General features: G+C 33.9%; 1 protein-coding gene across 1 annotated transcript in view; it reads right to left on the reverse strand.

The window, feature by feature from the left end:
- Synd (protein kinase C and casein kinase substrate in neurons protein Synd) overlaps positions 1-8,251 on the reverse strand; it is a 97,965-nt gene that overhangs the window by 58,702 nt on the left and 31,012 nt on the right. The window lies entirely within an intron of this gene.

Below are 8,251 nucleotides of genomic sequence, written 5' to 3' on the forward strand. Positions count from 1 at the left end.
CCATATCTTTCGGAACGAAAAGTAAACGATGCCTCAGCAGAATCGGTTCCTCTTCTCGTGAAAGTGGATCGATCGGCCATCTTAATATTTCGCACATCGAATATTTATAACGAAAGATACACTTCGAGGCGAATTACGATAATTCCTTGGGAACTCGAAGGGAATCGTGGCTAAAATTCGTCGTTACCGTGTCTCGTTGTTCTGGATTTCTGCCAAACAATGTGGTTGCAACGAGGTGTTCCTAGTGATTAATATTAATTGTATGAATATTAATTACGGACCGTAATCGAGAATTATAAGTCATCTTTCTTCGCGTAGACATTTCGAAGTTGTTGTTTAGTGTTTCACACCATTATGAAATATATAGGTATTATATAATATAAATAGCATCTCTTCGGAGAGAAATTGGTTTTTATATTGTATCGTCGAGAAATTTGATTGCGAATATTTATTTACAATCGTGGTGGTTGCTCGTAGAATACAGAACACTTTGTAAATTAACATTGTTTGAAGAAGGTTAATATTATTAAGAGAACAACAAAAGATCAATATTATCGTCGGTGTTGTTAGGATTTATACGTGTCGTAAAAAAGCTCGTAAATTGCTTTTACGATTAAGTTTACGAAATATGAATCATCTTATGATTCATCCACGGTCCGCTAATTGAGTAGGATGTTGAAGAAGATTCACGAATTGAAAGTGTACAGTAGCCACTAAAATAACACAAAATCGCCTCGTTAATATAGTTTTCTAGACCATATCTTTCAGAACGAAAAGCAAGCTTTTTGTTTTCATAATCGAAGTTACTTCGTTTGTTCGTTTCATGTGATGCAGAAACTAGATTTTATCACTGATTGCGTTCTATTGTATCACGTAGTTACATGCAACATTTTTACCATGTTTCTTTTTACCATTATTTTTACAAAAAAAGAATGCTCCATATCTTCGTGCAGGAGTGAAGATATGGGAATGCTCCGTATCTCGTTCAACAGTTTCGAACGAAACTAAGTAACTTATTTATACGTAAAGTTAATATATATATGTGTGAGTGTGTGTATATATATATATATATATATATATATATATATATATTTATTTGATAATTCTGGTCAAATTATCAAATACTTTGGCCGATATCTATGAGCGCCATTCTCTTGAATTCGCGAAGACTATCTCAAATATAGACTTTCTAATTTGAACAATATCGATTAAAAATTGTCAAAATGGCGTTTGCTAAAAATAAAAATATCTCGAGTGACGTAAGATGAAGCGAATCGCCAGTTTATTTCCCTGAAGTGCATTTAACGGTACGAAAGAAAGATGATTAACGGAGGAAAAGATAAAAATAACTGGATTAAATTGCTGGGCGTGACGTGAGCAACGTCTGGCGTCTTAATTGCATTCATAAACGTTTTAGAAGGGTCGTTGATGCTAACTCACAGTTAGTTGGATGATTTTATCACACTCGCGAGACCCTTGGTCCCTTTACAGAAGGGATCATTGTCAGTTCGTACGGTTACTGAAAAGATTCTTCTACGTTAGATCTACTGTCCGGAATAATTGTAAACGTCACGATAATGAAACGACCTTTCGTTTATATTACGAAGCGAACAAACAGTGAAATTTGTTCTTTCGAACCTGTGGAATTTTTGTTTCTCTATTTAGATACGTGGTAACTATTTCTTCGAAATGTATTTTAGAGGGTTCAATTTTTTTAATTCGTTAACTCTCGGCTATTGATTCTCACGAACATTTGTATACACTAAGATCAGAAACATGAAAATTTGCTTAAACGTTGATACTTGTGTTTTATATATAAAGTATATAGATATAAGTATACATAAAATTTTCACTCTCGTATTTTTCTTTTCTCAAATTTACCATTTTTGCATACGACTGTACGCACGAGTCTGTTCGTTATTATATATTTATACAACGAAGAAGAAGTGAAGCAATTTCTGTCCAAAGCAGGCAAAGTGTAGTCTGGGGAATATCTTGCAACCGATTCTCAAAGCAATGATAAATTCAAAATGTTTCCACTTTGAAAACATAACTCAAACACTTATTTGAGGGGTGACACCGCTCTTTTTTCTTATTTTTTTAAACTGAGAAAATTATATTCATATAATTGCTGAAAATTATATTCATATTCTCCGAAAAAGATTACATGTTTCATTTGGTAACTAATTGGCAAAAAAATTCGCAAACTTTCCCCATTTTTTCACGTCTCAGAGTGTCGTCCCCCCTTAAATTATTGTAACAAATATTTTACCGAATACCACTGCTGGGAAACTACAAGAAGTACATAAAATTATACTTAATATATATACATTTACTATTCTAGTAAAACTAGAATTACTGTTGCACGAGTGATTCTATTTTACAGTTCCAGAATTTTGCAGTCGAATTAAGTTGTTAGGAAAGAGATTCACGGCGGTTTGCTCGTTTTGTACAGTTCCAGCTGGACGGGAACTTGTTCACACTGTATCGCAAATATTCCATAGGATATTCAGACCGGGAGAACTAGATCATCTATCCCGAATACCGTGATTGGAATCTCAAAATCGGGGCCGGCATCAGCTGATACGTATAGTCCAGCTTTCCATACTGTGTGCATTACATAATCGATTCCGCATGCGCTTACTACATTTACATCTGGATTACGGGAGCGTTGCGATGCTGTATAGATCCCGACAATTGTTATGTCACACTCCGTGGAGACAATACGTAACATTTCCGTTACAAAATAGTACGATTTTGTTTAACGTCTACGGTAACTAATACACATATACTGAGGAATAGTTGAGATCGTTTGAACGTGAGTACCCTCTTTATTTGTAAGAAAAAGAGGGGAAAAAAAACACTGAAATTTGGTAACTGATACACAAATACTAAGGAATAGTTGAGATCGTTTGAACGTGAGTATCCTCTTTATTTGTAAGAAAAAGAGGGGAAAAAAACAGAAATTTGGTAACTAATACACAATTGAAAAAAAGAAACACTGAAATTTGTTCTACTTAATTTGAATATTGTCGCACCGATCAAATTTCTAAGGTTTTTTTTTAATCTTTTCGGGTGGTCGCTTATGCGTTTAGTCGATTAGTACAGAAAACGCCTAAGAGCGCTCGAGGTATATGCTTAACAAATGCAACTACAAGGTTTCCGTGTACACGGTAAACGGATTAACGATTGCAAATAAAGTTTCGCGTATACCGAAATAAATCATTAACAATTGGAAACGCTTCTTGAAATTATTATACGCTTTCTTAGCGCTCTAAAGACCAAGTAAAATTTATATTAACGGTTGTTCACGGCGAACCAAAAGTCACGCAGTGGTTCGAAAACTGTTAAATTTATTCCATCGTGTTCACCATCGTTTCTAGCCTTAGAAAATTGCTGCTCTTTCGACAACGTTTTTCGTCAATTTTTGCATAACACACAGTCTTCGAGCCCGTATTTTCTCTCCAATATTGGTTTTCAGAGTCCGAACAGTCGTTGCTTTGTTTATGTACACTCTTCCCTTCAAAGAACTTCAAAAAATATACTCTGAAGCTGTTAAATCAAGTAATTACGAAAGTCATTCGATAAAACGTTTATTGAAGATTTCTCATAGAAGGATTTCTTGAAATCAAATTTTAGAAGCTTCGATTTTTATTCAATACTGAATTTCTTCGGAACTATTTTTCCAAGGATTCACAATATATTATAAAAAAATTATTAACTTTTCATATCCATTTATCATTTTGAATATTACCTTATAATATATATATATATATATATATATATATATATATATATATATATATTATGGAGAATATTTTATCTTGATTATTGGGAATTACTGGTAACCGAAAACCATTCATTTTGGTTATACGTATATATGTAGCGAGGCATTACAAGCGGGATTTTATCATGCTAATTACAAACATAAGACAGTAAATACACATTCACGACATGTGAACGTAAATTATATACGATTATCGTGGCTCTAACGCGCAATTTCTTCTTAATGTATAATTTCGTACACATTCTAGCTTTTTAAACGCCGCGCCGGTGATTCTTTATACGTTTTCCTTTGTTCATGTTCAATTTGGAACACGAAACCTTGCGAATAATGGAAACGTATCGAGGACACATCGTGCAAAGCTTTGTCAATGCAGCTGTGTCATGTGTCACATTACGTGTTATCGATTCTCATTTCTGTAATAGGTCAATCTACCTAATTAGCGAAATTTTATCAATGATCATTTCATGTGAATGTACAACATTATTTACATTGGTACTTGAATTGATAATTATTATAGAGGGCAATCTCGATCGATGCCTATTCAATCTTTATCTCTAAGCTTATTTTCAGAAACACTAAACTGAATCTTTCATTTTCTATTAGTACAGATGAATGGAACAATTATTTAAAGTCTTCTAAAATTGTCCTTTTTACCTACTGTTTATTACACAATAAAATCAATGGTGATTTGTATTAAATCTGTTTATATAGATACAATTTTGCTTTTTGAATTATAAATAAGATTAGTTTCAAGTTAAAATTGTCTAAAATGTCTAATCCAATACGACCTGTAACTACTTCAAACTTTCTTTTTATTTCAACTATACGTATATTAGAATTTAAAAAAGACGAAGGATACTCTGTAGAGTTGACCGTAACAAATTTCTAACATTATTAACCTTTTCACAATCACATATTTAACTCCGTCGTAGACAATGAAAAATTGCCTCGATTACTGCACTAACACGTACGAGGTCCCATTATAAGAAAAAGTGACCCAATTATTTGCATACACATAAATTATGTTACGTAATGGCACAGCACAATTCAACCCTTATCACTTGTTATCGTGTCTCTAATCATTTCTACGACGCATTCTGCATAGGTTGCACTAAGTACTTTGCACAATACTTCAAATTGTGTGTATTTGCATTACACTGCAGTTTCGTATTAGAATGAAACAAACAATCTACAAGATTGATAGCACAGAGTTACGAAGACTTTTCGCATAATGTAACGCCAATTCAATTCTAAATGCTCGCAAACCAGAGTCTTCGACTCGTAGCTATTATATTTTAAAAATCATTTTAAATTTATATTACATAAAAATTATTTAATATTACGGTTTATTCAGTTCGTCACGTTGTTCGAATACTCGAAACATTCCAGTAATGAATATTTCAGAAAATTATACCTTATACTCGAGTATAAGAAAATTCAAGTAGCTTCCTCGATTAAACAAAACTCACAAATTTTTTCGAGTTATTCGAATAAAGCTACTCGAAACTCAGAGAGTGTTCCTACTAACACGTACCATCGCATTCGTTTTGTACGTTCTTAATTTTTATCAATTTTGCGAATATTAACGCGCACACAGTGAGAAATAAGAAACTTATTGCGACACTTTGTCACTTATGTGACAAATGTGAAACTTTTATTCACCAAGTGCGTACTAGGGGATCGTGGGTAGTTGCAGCGCACAGTTAAGCACATTAAAAATCTTTTCGTCGATAACTCAACGAAGGCGTGCAATACAAAGTGCTTTACAGAACGCGTGACGTTATCGGGAACAAATTATTACGCATTGAAGAAACGAGATAAAGCAAGATAGTATATCGATCGACTGCGCTCGACGAATATAAAAAATATATACATAATTGTTCGATTCATTTAATCTCGTAAACTCTTCAACGCAGAAAAACGTCCAAGAATCGGAAAATTTCTTAAACGATTCGTTGAAAAACAATTTTTCTCCACATTTTAAGTATTTTTCTTCTCCGATAAAAATTTATTCCGACAAAAAAGATTGAAACATTAAGAAAAGAAACAGAGGCAACGAATAGGTTAAATTGTTGTAATGAACCATATGGCGCAGAAAAATTATTCGATAAAAAGAAAGAATTGTTATGCGCGAATCTTTTGTTAAGTACACTCAGAAGAATGATAATAAATAAGATTTTGTCCGTTTTTCGGACAAACAATAAATATACACGATGTCCAGTAATGTGCCCTTACCTCAGAAATGTAAGTAGGGTTTCAAAGTAATAAAATAGGTTCGTACAAACATATGTCTTTATTTACCTTTGTTTGCGTGTTATAGATTTATGTTCTAGCAACCTCCGTTTACCTAGGCAAATGTTTTATCATTGATTTTTTTATCTCGTTGGTACATCCAATTGTTACTCGGTTCTGTTGAAAACTAAAATAGATCCTATATAAATATCGATAACGATGAAAATAATCCAAGACAATATTTTTCAATGTTTTCCTCACTGCGCGTTATCATGCATAGAATGATACAACCCAAAATACACGATGAATTAAATTTTATAATATTGTTCCGTTAGCCCACTTTCGTAATTACTGACATGTATCACAGGAGGTCTTGCATAATCGCGTTGAACAACGAACAATGAAATAAATAATTTATCGTCCTACAATAAGAATAAAATTCTTCTCTGTGAATGCTGATCTAGATAAGAGTTTAATCGAGCAGTCCCTACTCTGGCGACAGCAGGTATCCAAACCATGCAGATTTCTCGATGAAAGCAAGGAGAGTGCAACTATGCGTTTGTACGATAGAAATGCAATCTAGATTCGAGTGAACTAACAGAGTCGTACGCGCCTGGAATGTCAGACCGCTTAGAAAGGCGTCAATGAATCGAATCAGGGTGAATGCACTCGTTGCTGATTTTCAGGTCGAAAGTCATGGTCATTCGCGGAGAAGGAATGTAACCTTTGGCTTGAATTCACTTTTTTTTAATAATTAATTCACCCCGTCGGGATAGGATGTGTACACCTTGCGTTCAGTTAAGTGCAGAGTTTCCTATGGATACGTCCTTCGTGTTACAATCGAAAATATGTTGATACCGTCGGAAGAATATTGCACGGACATGGATCAATTGTACCGTGTAAAGTGGTTTCTATTCTGTTCCATGAATTGTTCACACGCGACCTTTCAAGAACGAGAAAGACCCCGTGCAGTTTTATTCAATTACATAGAATTAATTCTTGGAGTACATCTTTCGTTCCATCGAACGAATTACAGTATTTTTATTTTTCAAAGGTACGTACGCGCATAATTGAGATACGTTGTGCGTTTTTCACTTTCGTTTCATCGATAGAAATCGAATGTTTAAAATTCCGAAACACGGAGAGAGAAAATCGTTAGAGAAAGGTAGAATTAAGAGCCATTTGAATATATTCTTATGCAGATTGCCATTCGTACGAACTTTTATTTAAACTTTTTATTATTCACTGGTAATATCAAGGTATCCACTGCAATGGAATTGAAATGCACCCGAATTCTGCTTTAAAAGTTTGACGACTTTCGATTGAATTTTAACGGTTCATACCTGGAAATCAAATTTCTTATTCATTGCGTGAGAGGCGTTATCCAAATAATTGCTACAGGGAATAAACTATTCACGTTCGTATCTATCGCTACGTATGGTTATTCTGTTTATTTCACTGTCTCTCTCTATATCCCCTCCTCGTTGATACTATGCGTTCTCACCTGGCGTCGAGTGCTATTCCTCCCACATTCGCATACCTGGTTGCATATTTTTACGGTCTACTGTGTCCTTCGACATATATCAATTCGAATATTTATATAGAGTAACTGGAATAAGTACTGGACAACCTATCGCTGGAAATACACTTCTTTAGATTATATATGTATCATGATCGATGTATTTGTTCAAACAGTGCGAAAGATGAATTTATGAAACTTTTAAAGAAGAGATATACCTCTGTTCCAAATTCTTTGTCGCGAATAATTCTTTTCAATCCAATTCTTTGTCGTAATTCTTTGCTCGAAATATTCGAACAAGTCAAATATTTGTAATGCGTGTCGAATAATTTAGATCGATAGAAATTTGTTAAATCTCTTGAATTATTTCGATAGATCGAATTTTGGTTGTGTTAGTAAAATAATCGAATCACATGAAACCGTTCGATTACGGTACTTTTCGCTTATTAGAAATAATTTTTCCTTGCACAGATAAACCTATAAACACTCTCACCGTTCTTTTTGTTTATTTCGCATATTTCGACTCATTTTCCCCGGGAAAATCTCACTGCAACACCCTCGTATTATATACGAGGGCGATCCGATAAGTACTTAGCCTACAAAAGAAAAACGAAAATTTTGGAAAAGTGGCGATTTATTTCTCTATACAGTCTCCTTTCAGCTCGATACACTTGACCCAGCGATGCTCCAACTTCTTTAACCCGTCTGAAAAA

The sequence above is a fragment of the Ptiloglossa arizonensis genome, chromosome 14, assembly GCF_051014685.1.
Source record: "Ptiloglossa arizonensis isolate GNS036 chromosome 14, iyPtiAriz1_principal, whole genome shotgun sequence".
In the NCBI taxonomy this organism is placed as follows: Eukaryota; Metazoa; Arthropoda; class Insecta; order Hymenoptera; family Colletidae; genus Ptiloglossa; species Ptiloglossa arizonensis.